An 18566-nucleotide genomic window follows, 5' to 3' on the forward strand; every position below is an offset into this window, starting at 1 on the left:
AGATTCATGTCCCTTCCATCTCTGCCCCCATATTCATGTCGCCCCATTTCTGCCCCCATATTCATGTCCCCCCATCTCTTCCCCCAGTTTCATGTCCCCTCCATCTCTGCCCCCAGATTCATGTCCCCTCCATCTCTGCCCCCAGTTTCATGTCCCCTCTATCTCTGCCCCAGTTTCATGTCCCCTCTATCTCTGCCCCCAGATTCATGTCCCCTCATCTCTGCCCCCAGATTCATGTCCCCCCATCTCTGCCCCCAGAATCATTTCCCCCATCTCTGCCCCCAGATTCATGTCCCCTCCATCTCTGCCCCCAGTTTCATGTCCCCTCTATCTCTGCCCCTAGATTCATGTCCCCTCCATCTCTGCCCCCAGATTCATGTCCCCTCATCTCTGCCCCCAGATTCATGTCCCCCCATCTTTGCCCCCAGAATCATTTCCCCCCATCTCTGCCCCCATATTCATGTCCCCCCATTTCTGCCCCCATATTCATGTCCCCCATCTCTGCCCCCAGAATCATTTTCCCCCATCTCTGCCCCCAGATTCATGTCCCCTCATCTCTGCCCCAGAATCATTTCCCCCCATCTCTGCCCCCATATTCATGTCGCCCCATTTCTGCCCCCATATTCATGTCCCCCCATCTCTGCCCCCAGATTCATGTCCCCCATCTCTACCCCCAGAATCATGTCCTCCCATCTCTTCCCCCAGATTCATGTCCCCCCTCCATCTCTGCCCCCATATTCATGTCCCCCCATCTCTGCCCCTCCTCCAGATGCAGATCTGAGTTTAAATCAGGACATACCTCCTGCCGACAGGAACCGCGGGACAGGACACCGAAATCATGAATGTCCCGCGGAAATCAGGACAGTTGGGAGGTATGCTAATAGGCACAAAATAGTTAGGAGCTCCACTCCAGATTTTGATTTTGGGGTCCAGGAACTTCAAGTAACGCCTCTGGTTTCAGGAACATAGGGAACAAGGAAATGCTCTGCGAAACATTGCAGCTTGTACTGTAAGAAGATACAGAAATACACGACAAGACAACAAGGCATGGACCACCATGAATATCACTACCGGGCCCCTTAGCCTGAGAGACCCCCAAAGATTCTTCTGCTACATAAAACATATCACTATTCTAAATAGCACAAGGTAAGTAGGGGCCCCATTACAGATGGCGGAGTAGGGCCCGAGAGCTTGAAACTTCCGTTTCCTTCTTAGAACTGGTACTTTCTGTGCTCTACATTATTGGGCGGACATTTTCTTTGATAAAGCATTGTCCAAACTGCGATCTCCTTGTCACCCATAGGCCACCAACCTGGAGTTTGCAGACGACAGATTGCCAACCTTGATCTACAACAACAGTAAGACGTCTTGTTAGGCTGCAGTGTAAACCAGGATGAATGAACGATTTTGTAGAAGGGCTGCGCCCTTGAGAAAGGTCAAGTTGTGTGCGCCCAATACAGACTGGTTTTAAGGAAAGAATAGCAGTACAGTGGATTGACAGGTCTTGGATAAGCTGAGGGTATTTGCTCCTGTAGTAATAACGATAATGTAGTAAATGTAGTACAAATGTCTAGGGTGGTGTTGCATCATAGGAGATGAGGCCATGATATTGGATAGTGCAAAAGTCAAGTTGCTCCTTATACTATATACCTCCCATTTTCCTCTTTGCAGAGTGAATGTCCTGATTCTTGAGTAGTTAAAAGGTTTTCTGAAATTAGAAATATGAGTCTTTTTGTCTAGAATCGGCGCCACTCCTGTCAATGGGACATGTCTGGTAGTGCAGCACGGCACTTGTACTAAATTGAGCCATCATTTAACAAACAGACGATGACTATGTGACCGTGTTTATGGTAGAAATGTGCCAACTTTCTCAAATTAGAGGGGCTCCACAATTTTTTTTACCAGGCACAATTTTACTAGTGGTCGTGCACGGTATTACTGCTCAGTCCCATTCAAGTGCAAGGATTGTGCTGCTATATACAAACCAATGAATTGTCTCCTGTTTGAGGTTTTCTGTCACCATGTGACTGCTGTAAAGCAAATCTCTAAACTGTCGGGATCTGCACCAATTTCTAGGATGAAGGGATAGCGTGCCACTATAACTCCTTCCAAAGTTTTTCCTGCACCGTCACATTTGTCACTACGTGACATAAACTTATGCCAGTGTCGTCCCAATATGGCTTTTGAATTGATCTTTTATATCAAAATTAAATTCAACCAATAAAAGCTGTTATTATTCAAAATGTAGTCATCATTACATAACTCAATAACTATTTCACACCAAAAGAGTATAGTACTTCACACCAGTATACAGTATATAGCATACAAGCGATTCATAGCCCAGTGACCTACACCACGGTTGTCTGCGAGGGGTCTAGGCCAGTGATGGCGAACCTTATAGAGACCGAGTGCCCTAACTGCAACTCCAAACCCACTAATTTATCACAAAGTGACAACACGGCAATTTAGCCTTAATATTGTGCAGATCCACAATTGTGGAGAGTTAGGGACCTGCAAAATATGGTCGTGTGAATGGGGCTTTACTGAGCTTTCAATTATACAAACAACTTTGTACAGCATGTGGGATAAGTTTGAATAATTATTGTTCACTAGTTACATTGTACAGATCTGGTTTATAGGACCGTGCAATGTTATTATGACCTGTAATAATATCACGTGTGCTATAAAACAGATACTGTGTGATATAAATAGTAAAGGACCCCCACTCAGTCCAGTTTATGCCACAGTGGCCCCCACACAGTACAATATGCTCCACAGTGACCCCCACACAGTACAATCTGCCCCACAGTGGCCCCCACACAGTACAATCTGCCCCACAGTGGCCCCCACACAGTACAATCTGCCCCACAGTGGCCCCCACACAGTACAATCTGCTCCACAGTGACCCCCACACAGTATAATCAGCTCCACAGTGGCCCCCACACAGTACAATCTTCCACACAATTGCTCCCACACAGTACAATCTGCTCCACAGTGGCCCCCACACAGTACAATCTGCTCCACAGTGACCCCCACACAGTATAATCAGCTCCACAGTGGCCCCCACACAGTACAATCTTCCACACAATTGCTCCCACACAGTACAATCTGCTCCACAGTGGCCCCCACACAGTACAATCAGCTCCACAGTGGCCCCCACACAGTACAATTTGCTCCACAATGGCCCCCACACAATATAAGATGAGTTCCTACAGAGAGGGCTCTGAGTGCTACCTCTGCCCCCCGTGCCATAGGTTCACCATCACGGGTCGAGGGCCTCATGCACAGGGCCATCAGCATTGTCAGTGTGTTAGCCATATTTTCCATGGCCAGCATACTGACCCATCAATTTCTATGGCCCCATACATACAATCATGTATTTTTCTGGGACTGTTTATGGGGCACTGAGTGAATGAATGGGTCCCTGGAGGCAAAGTCAGCTCACAGACGTAAGGGTTTCATGCAACTGTGTTCCATCTATTTAAAAACATAGTCTATGTACTGCATTCATCTCTCGGACTGAATATGGCCGTGTGATACTCTCCATTATAGTCAGAGTGCCTTGAGTGCTAGTAAACCAAGTCATAGCTTTATGTCAGTTCAGTACAATAGTGATCCAGCCATTGGGGACCTCAGTCCATCATAACCCATGTTTCATTCACTCGGCTGGTGTTAGGCTGAGAAATACCACTGGGGCAATGGACTGTGTTTTTTTGAATGGAACAAGGTTGTGTGAACAAAGCTTAAAAAAGCGCAGAATGTTTTTCAGCCAATATTACTGTCTGCTGTGCAATGTCTCCCTCTAGTGGTGACACAGCAGAATGTTTTCATGTACTGTATGTAGACAGTACCATACAGGAAATCAGAAAAAAGTTATAGGATACAAAGGTAACACCAGCATTATAAAGTGCACACGGTCAGTGTTCTTGCCATGGGAACAGGACTTTAGTCTATAAGTGAAAAATACTATTTAAGGCTGAGGCCCCACGTTGCGGAAATGCAGCTTTTTTTGTTGCAAATTTTGTTGAGGTTTTTTGAGCCCAAACCAGGAGTGGATTGAGCAGATGGTAGAAATATAAGAGCTTTCTATTTATTTCCCATTCCTTTCGTAGACTCTCCTAGGATTGACTCAAAAAACCGCAGCAAAATCTGCAACAAAAGAAGTTGCATTTTCGCAAGGTGGGGCCTTAGCCCAAGGGGGGGAAAAAGTATACTTCAGTACCACACAGCAGAATGCGCATACATTTGCTCACACATAGATCAGTGACCCTTGCTTCTTATTATATAGGGTTAAGGGGATATCGTCACTCCTTAGGGAGAAACCACTACAGTCCTATGAAAAAGTTTGGGCACCCCTATTAATCTTAATCATTTTTAGTTCTAAATATTTTGGTGTTTGCAGCAGCCATTTCAGTTTGATATAGCTAATAACTGATGGACACAGTAATATTTCAGGATTGAAATGAGGTTTATTGTACTAACAGAAAATGTGCAATATGCATTAAACCAAAATTTGACCGGTGCAAAAGTATGGGCACCTCAACAGAAAAGTGACATTAATATTTAGTAGCTCCTCCTTTTGCCTCTAGTCGCTTCCTGGAGCTTTTAATCAGTTCCTGGATCCTGGATGAAGGGATTTTGGACCATTCCTCTTTACAAAACAATTCAAGTTCAGTTAAGTTTGATGGTTGCCGAGCATGGACAGCCCGCTCTCAAATGATCTGAAAACAAAGATTGTTCAACATAGTTGTTCAGGGGAAGGATACAAAAAGTTGTCTCAGAGATTTAACCTGTCAGTTTCCACTGTGAGGAACATAGTAAGGAAATGGAAGACCACAGGGACAGTTCTTGTTAAGCCCAGAAGTGGCAGGCCAAGAAAAATATCAGAAAGGCAGAGAAGAAGAATGGTGAGAACAGTCAAGGACAATCCACAGACCACCTCCAAAGAGCTGCAGCATCATCTTGCTGCAGATGGTGTCACTGTGCATCGGTCAACTATACAGCGCACTTTGCACAAGTAGAAGCTGTATGGGAGAGTGATGAGAAAGAAGCCGTTTCTGCAAGCACGCCACAAACAGAGTCGCCTGAGGTATGTAAAAGCACATTTGGACAAGCCAGCTTCATTTTTGAAGAAGGTCCTGTGGACTGATGAAACAAAGATTGAGTTTTTTGGTCATACAAAAAGGCGTTATGCATGGCGTCCAAAAAAAACAGCATTCCAAGAAAAACACTTGCTACCCACTGTAAAATTTGGTGGAGGTTCCATCATGCTTTGGGGCTGTGTGGCCAATGCATCGGGAATCTTGTTAAAGTTGAGGGTCGCATGGATTCCACTCAGTATCAGCAGATTCTTGAGAATAATGTTCAAGAATCAGTGACGAAGTTGAAGTTACACCGGGGATGGATATTTCAGCAAGACAATGATCCAAAACACTGCTCCAAATCGACTGAGGCATTCATGCAGAGGAACAATTACAATGTTCTGGAATGGCCATCCCAGTCCCCAGACCTGAATATCATTGAACATCTGTGGGATGATCTGAATCGGGCTGTCCATGCTCGGAGACCATCAAACTGAACTGAACTTGAATTGTTTTGTAAAGAGGAATGGTCCAAAATCCCTTCATCCAGGATCCAGGAACTGATTAAAAGCTACAGGAAGCCACTAGAGGCAAAAGGAGGATCTACTAAATATTAATGTCACTTTTCTGTTGAGGTGCCCATACTTTTGCACCGGTCAAATTTTGGTTTAATGCATATTGCACATTTTCTGTTAGTACAATAAACCTCATTTCAATCCTGAAATATTACTGTGTCCATCAGTTATTAGATATATCAAACTGAAATGGCTGCTGCAAACACCAACATATTTAGAACTAAAAATGATTAAGATTAATAGGGGTGCCCAAACATTTTCATAGAAGTGTAGGTGTGTGGAGTCTTATTAAGCCATAGACGCTCCACTGTGAAGAGGATCATGGGAATAATATACATGGGAATAATATGCAAATCTGTCTTCCATGATGTAATTAGGAAGACAGTGCCTCAGTCATGCAGCCCAATAGAGGGCGCTCCCTTTAACATCATGCCCAACCTTCCCAGAGGCCTTTGCTGCAAATGATGTGGGATTTTACCAAGCCAGTCTTCTCAGCCGAGGACAGCTGTTTCGATCTGGTTGGATCTCTTCAGCCCGGCACAGAGAAGACTGACTTGGCAGAGGTGAGAGGCTTCTAGACAGGGTTAAGGGGATATCGTGATCCTCTTCACAGTGGAGCGTCTATGGCTTAATAAGACTCCACACACCTAAATAGTGGTCTCTCCCTAAGGAGTGACGATATCCCCTTAACCCTGTCTAGAAGCCTCTCACTTCTACCAAGTCAGTCTTCTCTGCGCCGGGCTGAAGAGATCCAATCAGATTGAAACAGCTGTCCTCAGCTGAGAAGACTGGCTTGGTAAAATCGCACATCATTTGCAGCGAAGGCCTCTGGGAAAGTCGGGCATGATGTTAAAGGGAGCGCCCTCTATTGGGCTGCATGACTGAGGCACTGTCTTCCTAATTACATCATGGAAGACAGATTTGCATATTCTTCTTATATAGTACATGATACATGATTGGGAATGTGGAGCACACAAAGAGCAGGGGCTCCCTCTAGTGACAGCAAGTCAGTATGACCTAGCAAAAAGTATTCTACTGTATTTACTTCTGTCATCTGTCTGTTCTTCTTCTACTGTGTGTCTAACAACTTCAGTCCAGATCTGCTCCTTTGTTTAGGATCATAGGATTATTTAGCATATAGGGGTAGCGCGTATTTGCTAGAAATTCCCCTAACTTGGAGTGGTGGCGAGGATAATGGAAGACATGGACTCACTTTCAGCTGTGTTGCAACAGAGGGGAGCGTAGAGGTGAAGTGTCTGCTTTCTTTAGCACTTATAATTGAGCCGCAAATGGGACAGATTAACCCTTTCCCACATATATAGGGGGATACTTATAAAGCGTGAATATCTGTCCCTCAGTTAGATAATGTGAATAAGGGCCATGATACTAGAGACCTAATAATCAGAAAAAAAGAATAGAGTTAAAAACTCTATGACGTGCCCTTCTCCCTAGGAAGCCTTGTTTACTTGATGATGAGAATTGATCATGGAAAACTCTGCAGACTTTTTGTCAAAAGCGCTGTGAAAAAAACTGCAATGCTTTGCCGCCCTGTTATTTTCCACAGCGCTTTTTTTGCTGTGGCCCACTACATGGGGCTTCAGGAGTTGGTTGGTCCAGACATCTACTCATCTGTATATTCCCCTGTAGGGTTGTGTAGTAAAGCGCACAACCTGCCATTGACAGATAAGACGGTAAAAAGCAAAAACTGGCAAACCCTTTTTCTTGAGCCCAAAGACAGCAGAGATGAGTCGTTATCCCCCGACCCTCGTAGGATCTTCCCAACCTACTAAAGGTCCTTCTTACTCACTTATCAGACATGGAATCATTTAGAGACAAAATACTGGGTTCACACTTGTGCCCGTTCAGGCATTCCATCCATTATTCTGCTTAAAACATGCAGAGAGAAAAGTCCATTATAATTTCCCAAGATGTAAATGGGGGAGACAGTGCCTCTGTTATGCTGCCCTCTATGGGAAGCACCCTGAAGTCAGGCATGATGTTCAGGGTGCTTCCCAATAGAGGGCAGCATAACAGAGGCACTGTCTCCCTGTTTACATCTTGGGAGACAGATTTGCATATTCTTCCTGTGTGTTGTGGAGTACAGGGTGTACTGCGTGTATGTATGTGTGTGTATGTTGTGGGGTTCAGGGTGTACTGTGGGGTGCAGGGTGTACTGTGGCATATGTCCCAACCATCCCGGATTTTGCGCGAGAGTCCCAAATTCAGGGCCCTGTCCCGCAGTCCCGGTCAGCGGGATGTATATCCCGATTTCAACTCGTCTGTGTCTCCGGACGCAGATGAGTTGAAAACAGTATGGAAGGATGCAGGACAGCTCCTGCTCCAACGCTGAGCTCCGCTGTCTGTTCTGATGCAGAACAGACAGACTGTAGTAATAACAGCAGAGGATCGAGGAGAAAGGTGAGGATCAGTGTTTCTATGTTATGATCAGTAACCTACTGGCAGAGATGGAAGGGGAACATTACACTGGGGCCAGAGATGGAGGGGGGACATTATACTGGGGGCAAAGATGGAGAGGGGACATTATACTGGGGGCAAAGATGGAGAGGGGAAATTATACTGGGGGCAGAGATGGAGAGGGGAGATTATACTGGGGGCAGAGATGGAGAGGGGAAATTATACTGGGGGCAGAGATGGAGAGGGGAGATTATACTGGGGGCAGAGATGGAGAGGGGAGATTATACTGGGGGCAGAGATAGAGAGGGGAAATTATACTGGGGGCAGAGATGGAGAGGGGAGATTATACTGGAGGCAGAGATGGAGAGGGGAGATTATACTGGGGGCAGAGATGGAGAGGGGAAATTATACTGGGGGCAGAGATGGAGAGGGGAGATTATACTGGAGGCAGAGATGGAGAGGGGAGATTATACTGGGGGCAGAGATGGAGGGGGGACATTATACTGGGGCAGAGATGGAGGGGGGAGATTATACTTGGCAATGATGGAGGGGGCATGATACTAGGGAGACATTAAACTAGGGGCAGACATTAAAATTTTAATTCATCATTTGCCGTAAACTGGATCTTCGTATTGTTTGCAGTATATTCCTCTTTACGGGTTCAAGTCCACCTGTTTCTGTGCATCCCAATGATGAGACCCTAATCAAATTGTGAGCTGGATACATGTTTCTTTTGCTAACATTATAATGTGGGGGGCACAAGAGAAAAATGAATGTGAATGGGCGGAGTCAATGTAAAAGTGGGAGGAGCTAAATTTGCCACGGTGCTCCCCACATTTTGTCTCTCTCTCCGTTTTTCAAAAGTTGGGGAGTATGACTGTGGGGGGGGGGTGAAATGTGGGATGCATGGTTGTACTGTGGGGGGAGAGATGTGGCGTGCAGGGTTTACCCAATGAGAAATGGGTGGGAATGTGCAGAGTTAATTTAGAAGTGGGTGGGCTAACTTTGCCGTGGCCCGCCCACATTATGTCCCTCTTTCTGTCCTTTAAAAGTTGGGAGGTATGCAGAATCTGCGTCAGAATCCGGCTTAAAAAAACGCCTCCCATTGCGAGCTTGCCATTTCCTTTTTCTGCAAGCAGTTTCTTCCCGCTTGTGGAAAAAAGAAGCAATCTGCCCTAGTCGACACCTCCTTCCCGACTAGGCCCATTCACATACCTCCCAACCGTCCCGATTTCCGCGGGACAGTCACGATTTGGGTGACATGTCCCGCGGTCCCGGTTGGAGGTTCCAGAGGACGCAGATCTGAGTTGAACACATATGCGGCTGAAGCAAGGAGCTGACACAGGTCAGCTCCTCCGCCACTGCCCGCCTCTCTCCCTGACACATGCGGCTGAAGGAAGGAACTGACACAGGTCAGCTCCTCGCTTCGCCGCTGCGTGTCTCTCTCACTGACACATGCGGCTGAAGCGAGGAAAAAACTGGGAAAACTTATTGACTCGAGTATAAGCCGGGGGGGGGGGGGGGGGGTAGATGCAGCAGCTACTGGAAAATTTAAAAAATTAAAATGGTCGGAGTTTTTGGGTGCAGTAGATGCTGGGAAAGGGGAGGGGGTGTTTTGGTTGTCTGTCTGCCCCTTCCCTGAGCTTGAGGACTGGGTTTTTTTTCCCCCACGTGGAATTCAGTCTGGCTGAATATAGAGTATCTGCAGTGCTCCTATTAACCCCTTCCTGACGGAACAGGAGCACTGCAGATCCCCTATATTCAGTAGACCGGGCACTGTCAGACACAGGGAGACCTAATGTGTATATGTGTCACAGTCATTTTATACTTTTATATGTATTCTAGGGAAAGGAGGGATTTACAACTTTTATTTATTTTATTTTTTTAAAGCTTCTTTTTTTTCACTATTTTATGGGAGATTCTATACATTACTATTGCGGCTGGTCATAGACCCCGCCTCCTTCAAAAAAAAAAGTAAAAAATTATTTTGCTTGACTTGAGTATAAGCCGAGGGGGGCTTTTTCAGCACAAAAACTGTGCTGAAAAACTAGGCTTATACTTGAGTATATATGGTAATTAATCACTTGAAGACATTTTGGGGTTCTTCGTGAACAGTAAATAACTCATTAGGATGCAATACATTGATTGTATGACACACTCTGTCCACTAGATGGCAATGCTGAAATATACCATCTGTTTGGGAAGATTGTATGTTCCATATAGACTAGAATACACCATCTGTTATCTGTTTCCGCTTTACTTCGTCAACATATAACACCTATAAAACCACAACAACTGGTTCAACACATAAACCACAGAACTGAAAAAAAATGGCCTGCAATATAGATGAGGGCACTGTACTGAATGTACTACATACTCTGTACACTAGGTGGCAATGTAAAATAACACTATCACTTTGTAGCCGCTGCAGTCCAATGTGATTCCTGTATTTCCAGATTACTTCCACAAGTTAGAAACATAATATAGCTATGGTATAAAACAGCAAATACCTGGTATCCGTATCGCTGATATGTGGCATAACTAGAAAATGTTTTTGATTTTTTTTTAAAAAAATTTCCATTATTTGATCTATTTACACTTCTTGACAAAAAAATAACACGTCCAGATAGAAATGTTGGATTGCTGCAAAGCTGGGCATGTAGTTATGTCTCAGGTACATTTGTAAATGATTACAGGTGTGGTCTTATTAGACACTGGGACATGCCACTAGGGGGCGTACAAGTCTCTCCCTCACTTCTCTATAAGATGGCTCCCAGAGGCTACTTTTAGGTAATGAACTTCTTGGTGAGAGACCATTGACAGTAAGATGTGCCTCTACAAACCAAAGATATTTTGTCCGATTGACAACCTTTAAGTGGGGGTGCTCTGATTCGATGAAATGCCCACTTCCTTAGCCGTGATGGCCCACACCGAGTACCAGTAGAGAAGATGGTTTCCTTGTCCACCATCCAGACAAAAGTGATACCTCCATTACATATCTCTGCATCAGGACCATTTCTAAGTGTTTAGCAGAAGGAAATTTTGTATGAAATGTTCGCCTTTGGGCCCCGCCATTCCTAGTTGCATGGTACGCCGCGAGGGCTGTGTAAGATCACACTAGAGGCCATGGCGCACTGATGCTGCTTTGCATTATATGGGCAATGCCAGGGCTCTGATGGAGACTTTGCTCCCGGGAGAAGAACCTGGGTTGCTGCTCAATTGAGGATTAACTGTGAATTTGTATAAAGAGTGAGGAAATTAAAGGGATCCATATCTATTGAACGGAAAGGGCTAAAGAAAAAAAGAAAACCATTTTACAGTCTCTGGAGCAGAAATGCACCAGAAAAATCTCTGCCTTCTACATCACTTTGAGGGTGTAACTTGACGGTGCAGTCGCACCGGGGCCCAGGAGCCTTAGGGGGGCCCATAAGCACTGGCATCAGTATTGAGATTGCAGCTTCCATCTGGCCCATAAACCAAGGAGACCCACAGATTCCCCGAACCACACTAAGGTGGACTAAACCTCTTTGGTCTTTTATTGATTTCCAGGGTCATAGCTATAGAGGATGCAGCAGTAGCATCCTCTACTGGCCCTGAACCCTGGGAGGCCCCAAAGATCCCTCTGCCATATAAAATATACCCCTATTCTAAATGGCATAAGGTAGGAACGGGGCCCAATTACAAATTTTGCACTGGGGCACAGGAGGTTACACCTCTGGTTCAAGTATGCGAGATACTGCAGTAGCACCCGTAACCGTCACTATGAAGAATTTGCTTTAGGGAGGATTCCCCAGACACAAAGATTGCACCGGAGCCCCCGAAATTTTAGTTACACCACTGCCAACAAAGTGAATAAGATTTTAGAAATCTCATCAACACATTGCAGGAAAAAAAGATCTGCAGAGAAACGCAGCATGTTACTTTAGCTGCTGGATTGCAAGCAATTTCCCTATAGATTTAATAGGGTAAGAAAAAATGAAGATAGATACGTAACAAAAAGTTATGAGGGAAAAAAGCAACATGTTTTTTTTTTGATGGGCCTTAGCCTAAAGGTGTTTCTAACCCAGAAATGAACAGTAGTGGTAGGCCCGGTGCATAATGGTGATATACAACTCAGTAGCCATCATATGAGAAATGGAAGCCTCACAGGTCCTCGGCTACCAGCTCTATTATATACCTGGAGTACAGGCTTCTATATCTAAGATTTAGTCACAGGCCATTAAGTAATGGGCCAGCAGTCCAAGGTGAAATGTGGAATGGGATATAGGGACGGCCATAGTGATCCATTAGCATTGCAGTAAATGTGATCTCTATGGTGACATGGTATATCAGTAATGGTAAATGGTTGAGGGACGGCGGCTGTCAATAAATCCAGATGTCACTGCCTGTCTCACCTATGTAAAGTCTGTAAATGTGTATAAGTATATGATCTGATAAAGATGTCATTCCCAGAGACAGCCAGTCCCGTAATAAAGCCCTTCATCCATGGACCATAATGGTTGTCTCCTATTCTCCCCTGGTGCTGTATAAAAATTATATTTTTTTTTCCATGACTGGACATTTAATATTTAACTCAGTGAGGAGTTTCATTACTTATTGGATTATCCGCAGCATCCTCTGTGAGGGACCTAGACAGATGTCTGTGAGAGGAATATGGCCGACAGATTGTCTGTGAGAGGAATGTAGGGAGAGCAAGGGAGACTGCGAGAGAGTAGTCTGTGTATCAGAGAGGGCTATAGGGAGCGGTCTGTGTGAGGGAGTAGTCTGTGTATCAGAGAGGGCTATAGGGAGCGGTCTGTGTGAGGGAGTAGTCTGTGTATCAGAGAGGGCTATAGGGAGCAGTCTGTGTGAGAGAGTAGTCTGTGTATCAGAGAGGGCTATAGGGAGCAGTCTGTGTGAGAGAGTAGTCTGTGTATCAGAGAGGGCTATAGGGAGCAGTCTGTGTGAGAGAGTAGTCTGTGTATCAGAGAGGGCTATAGGGAGCAGTCTGTGTGAGAGAGTAGTCTGTGTATCAGAGAGGGCTATAGGGAGCAGTCTGTTTGAGAGAGTAGTCTGTGTATCAGAGAGGGCTATAGGGAGCGGTCTGTGTGAGAGAGTAGTCTGTGTATCAGAGAGGGCTATAGGGAGCAGTCTGTTTGAGAGAGTAGTCTGTGTATCAGAGAGGGCTATAGGGAGCGGTCTGTGTGAGAGAGTAGTCTGTGTATCAGAGAGGGCTATAGGGAGCGGTCTGTGTGAGAGAGCAGTCCGTGTATCAGAGAGGGCTATAAGGGGCGGTCTGTGTGAGAGAGTAGTCTGTGTATCAGAGAGGGCTATAGGGAGCGGTCTGTGTGAGAGAGTAGTCTGTGTATCAGAGAGGGCTATAGGGAGCGGTCTGTGTGAGAGAGTAGTCTGTGTATCAGAGAGGGCTATAGGGAGCGGTCTGTGTGAGGGAGTAGTCTGTGTATCAGAGAGGGCTATAGGGAGCGGTCTGTGTGAGAGAGTAGTCTGTGTATCAGAGAGGGCTATAGGGAGCAGTCTGTGTGAGAGAGTAGTCTGTGTATCAGAGAAGGCTATAGGGAGCAGTCTGTGTGAGGGAGTAGTCTGTGTATCAGAGAGGGCTATAGGGAGCGGTCTGTGTGAGAGAGCAGTCCGTGTATCAGAGAGGGCTATAAGGGGCGGTCTGTGTGAGAGAGTAGTCCGTGTATCAGAGAGGGCTATAAGGGGCGGTCTGTGTGAGAGAGTAGTCTGTGTATCAGAGAGGGCTATAGGGAGCGGTCTGTGTGAGAGAGTAGTCTGTGTATCAGAGAGGGCTATAGGGAGCGGTCTGTGTGAGAGAGTAGTCCGTGTATCAGAGAGGGCTATAAGGGGCGGTCTGTGTGAGAGAGTAGTCTGTGTATCAGAGAGGGCTATAGGGAGCGGTCTGTGTGAGAGAGTAGTCTGTGTATCAGAGAGGGCTATAGGGAGCGGTCTGTGTGAGAGAGTAGTCTGTGTATCAGAGAGGGCTATAGGGAGCGGTCTGTGTGAGGGAGTAGTCTGTGTATCAGAGAGGGCTATAGGGAGCGGTCTGTGTGAGAGAGTAGTCTGTGTATCAGAGAGGGCTATAGGGAGCAGTCTGTGTGAGAGAGTAGTCTGTGTATCAGAGAAGGCTATAGGGAGCAGTCTGTGTGAGGGAGTAGTCTGTGTATCAGAGAGGGCTATAGGGAGCGGTCTGTGTGAGAGAGCAGTCCGTGTATCAGAGAGGGCTATAAGGGGCGGTCTGTGTGAGAGAGTAGTCTGTGTATCAGAGAGGGCTATAGGGAGCGGTCTGTGTGAGAGAGTAGTCTGTGTAGCAGAGAGGGCTATAGAGAGCGGTCTGTGTGAGAGAGCAGTCCGTGTATCAGAGAGGGCTATAAGGGGCGGTCTGTGTGAGAGAGTAGTCTGTGTATCAGAGAGGGCTATAGGGAGCGGTCTGTGTGAGAGAGTAGTCTGTGTATCAGAGAGGGCTATAGGGAGCGGTCTGTGTGAGAGAGTAGTCTGTGTATCAGAGAGGGCTATAGGGAGCGGTCTGTGTGAGGGAGTAGTCTGTGTATCAGAGAGGGCTATAGGGAGCGGTCTGTGTGAGAGAGTAGTCTGTGTATCAGAGAGGGCTATAGGGAGCAGTCTGTGTGAGAGAGTAGTCTGTGTATCAGAGAAGGCTATAGGGAGCAGTCTGTGTGAGGGAGTAGTCTGTGTATCAGAGAGGGCTATAGGGAGCGGTCTGTGTGAGAGAGCAGTCCGTGTATCAGAGAGGGCTATAAGGGGCGGTCTGTGTGAGAGAGTAGTCTGTGTATCAGAGAGGGCTATAGGGAGCGGTCTGTGTGAGAGAGTAGTCTGTGTATCAGAGAGGGCTATAGGGAGCGGTCTGTGTGAGGGAGTAGTCTGTGTATCAGAGAGGGCTATAGGGAGCGGTCTGTGTGAGAGAGCAGTCCGTGTATCAGAGAGGGCTATAAGGGGCGGTCTGTGTGAGAGAGTAGTCTGTGTATCAGAGAGGGCTATAGGGAGCGGTCTGTGTGAGAGAGTAGTCTGTGTATCAGAGAGGGCTATAGGGAGCGGTCTGTGTGAGGGAGTAGTCTGTGTATCAGAGAGGGCTATAGGGAGCGGTCTGTGTGAGAGAGTAGTCTGTGTATCAGAGAGGGCTATAGGGAGCGGTCTGTGTGAGAGAGTAGTCTGTGTATCAGAGAAGGCTATAGGGAGCAGTCTGTGTGAGAGAGTAGTCTGTGTATCAGAGAGGGCTATAAGGGGCGGTCTGTGTGAGAGAGTAGTCTGTGTATCAGAGAGGGCTATAGGGAGCAGTTTGTTTGAGAGAGTAGTCTGTGTATCAGAGAGGGCTATAGGGAGCGGTCTGTGTGAGAGAGCAGTCCGTGTATCAGAGAGGGCTATAAGGGGCGGTCTGTGTGAGAGAGTAGTCTGTGTATCAGAGAGGGCTATAGGGAGCGGTCTGTGTGAGAGAGTAGTCTGTGTATCAGAGAGGGCTATAGGGAGCGGTCTGTGTGAGGGAGTAGTCTGTGTATCAGAGAGGGCTATAGGGAGCGGTCTGTGTGAGAGAGTAGTCTGTGTATCAGAGAGGGCTATAGGGAGCGGTCTGTGTGAGAGAGTAGTCTGTGTATCAGAGAAGGCTATAGGGAGCAGTCTGTGTGAGAGAGTAGTCTGTGTATCAGAGAGGGCTATAAGGGGCGGTCTGTGTGAGAGAGTAGTCTGTGTATCAGAGAGGGCTATAGGGAGCAGTTTGTTTGAGAGAGTAGTCTGTGTATCAGAGAGGGCTATAGGGAGCAGTCTGTGTGAGAGAGTAGTCTGTGTATCAGAGAGGGCTATAGGGAGCGGTCTGTGTGAGAGAGTAGTCTGTGTATCAGAGAGGGCTATAGGGAGCAGTCTGTGTGAGAGAGTAGTCTGTGTATCAGAGAGGGCTATAGGAAGAAGTCTGTGTGAGAGAGTAGTCTGTGTATCAGAGAGGGCTATAGGGAACGGTCTGTGTGAGAGAGTAGTCTGTGTATCAGAGAGGGCTATAGGGAGCGGTCTGTGTGAGAGAGTAGTCTGTGTATCAGAGAGGGCTATAGGGAGCGGTCTGTGTGAGGGAGTAGTCTGTGTATCAGAGAGGGCTATAGGGAGCGGTCTGTGTGAGAGAGCAGTCCGTGTATCAGAGAGGGCTATAAGGGGCGGTCTGTGTGAGAGAGTAGTCTGTGTATCAGAGAGGGCTATAGGGAGCGGTCTGTGTGAGAGAGTAGTCTGTGTATCAGAGAGGGCTATAGGGAGCGGTCTGTGTGAGGGAGTAGTCTGTGTATCAGAGAGGGCTATAGGGAGCGGTCTGTGTGAGAGAGTAGTCTGTGTATCAGAGAGGGCTATAGGGAGCGGTCTGTGTGAGAGAGTAGTCTGTGTATCAGAGAAGGCTATAGGGAGCAGTCTGTGTGAGAGAGTAGTCTGTGTATCAGAGAGGGCTATAAGGGGCGGTCTGTGTGAGAGAGTAGTCTGTGTATCAGAGAGGGCTATAGGGAGCAGTTTGTTTGAGAGAGTAGTCTGTGTATCAGAGAGGGCTATAGGGAGCAGTCTGTGTGAGAGAGTAGTCTGTGTATCAGAGAGGGCTATAGGGAGCAGTCTGTGTGAGAGAGTAGTCTGTGTATCAGAGAGGGCTATAGGGAGCGGTCTGTGTGAGAGAGTAGTCTGTGTATCAGAGAGGGCTATAGGGAGCAGTCTGTGTGAGAGAGTAGTCTGTGTATCAGAGAGGGCTATAGGAAGAAGTCTGTGTGAGAGAGTAGTCTGTGTATCAGAGAGGGCTATAGGGAGCGGTCTGTGTGAGAGAGTAGTCTGTGTATCAGAGAAGGCTATAGGGAGCAGTCTGTGCGAGAGAGTAGTCTGTGTATCAGAGAGGGCTATAGGGAGCGGTCTGTGTGAGAGAGTAGTCTGTGTATCAGAAAGGGCTATAGGGAGCGGTCTGTGTGAGAGAGTAGTCTGTGTATCAGAGAAGGCTATAGGGAGCAGTCTGTGTGAGAGAGTAGTCTGTGTATCAGAGAGGGCTATAGGGAGCAGTCTGTGTGAGAGAGCAGTCCGTGTATCAGAGAGGGCTATAGGGAGCAGTCTGTGTGAGAGAGTAGTCTGTGTATCAGAGAGGGCTATAGGGAGCAGTCTGTGTGAGAGAGTAGTCTGTGTATCAGAGAGGGCTATAGGGGGCGGTCTGTGTGAGAGAGTAGTCTGTGTATCAGAGAGGGCTATAGGGAGCAGTCTGTGTGAGAGAGTAGTCCGTGTATCAGAGAGGGCTATAGGGAGCAGACTGTGTGAGAGAGTAGTCTGTGTATCAGAGAGGGCTATAGGGGGCGGTCTGTGTGAGAGAGTAGTCTGTGTATCAGAGAGGGCTATAGGGAGCAGTCTGTGTGAGAGAGTAGTCTGTGTATCAGAGAGGGCTATAGGGGGCGGTCTGTGTGAGAGAGCAGTCTGTGTATCAGAGAGGGCTATAGGAAGAAGTCTGTGTGAGAGAGTAGTCTGTGTATCAGAGAGGGCTATAGGGAGCGGTCTGTGTGAGAGAGTAGTCTGTGTATCAGAGAGGACTATAGGGAGCAGTCTGTGTGAGAGAGTAGTCTGTGTATCAGAGAGGGCTATAGGGAGCAGTCTGTGTGAGAGAGTAGTCTGTGTATCAGAGAGGGCTATAGGGAGCGGTCTGTGTGAGAGAGTAGTCTGTGTAAAGGAGAGGGCTATAGGGGGCGGTCTGTGTGAGAGAGTAGTCTGTGTATCAGAGAGGGCTATAGGGAGCGGTCTGTGTGAGAGAGTAGTCTGTGTATCAGAGAGGGCTATAGGGAGAGGACTATAGGGAGCGGTCTGTGTGAGAGAGTAGTCTGTGTATCAGAGAGGGCTATAGGAAGCAGTCTGTTTGAGAGAGTAGTCTGTGTATCAGAGAGGGCTATAGGGAGCAGTCTGTGTGAGAGAGTAGTCTGTGTATCAGAGAGGGCTATAGGGAGCGGTCTGTGTGAGAGAGTAGTCTGTGTATCAGAGAGGGCTATAGGGAGCGGTCTGTGTGAGAGAGTAGTCTGTGTATCAGAGAGGGCTATAGGGAGCGGTCTGTGTGAGAGAGTAGTCTGTGTATCAGAGAAGGCTATAGGGAGCAGTCTGTGCGAGAGAGTAGTCTGTGTATCAGAGAGGGCTATAGGGAGCGGTCTGTTTGAGAGAGTAGTCTGTGTATCAGAGAGGGCTATAGGGAGCAGTCTGTGTGAGAGAGTAGTCTGTGTATCAGAGAGGGCTATAGGGAGCGGTCTGTGTGAGAGAGCAGTCCGTGTATCAGAGAGGGCTATAGGGAGCAGTCTGTGTGAGAGAGCAGTCCGTGTATCAGAGAGGGCTATAGGGAGCAGTCTGTGTGAGAGAGTAGTCTGTGTATCAGAGAGGGCTATAGGGAGCAGTCTGTGTGAGAGAGTAGTCTGTGTATCAGAGAGGGCTATAGGGGGCGGTCTGTGTGAGAGAGTAGTCTGTGTATCAGAGAGGGCTATAGGGAGCAGTCTGTGTGAGAGAGTAGTCTGTG

The sequence above is a fragment of the Leptodactylus fuscus genome, chromosome 5 (genome assembly GCF_031893055.1).
Source record: "Leptodactylus fuscus isolate aLepFus1 chromosome 5, aLepFus1.hap2, whole genome shotgun sequence".
Taxonomy (NCBI): domain Eukaryota; kingdom Metazoa; phylum Chordata; class Amphibia; order Anura; family Leptodactylidae; genus Leptodactylus; species Leptodactylus fuscus.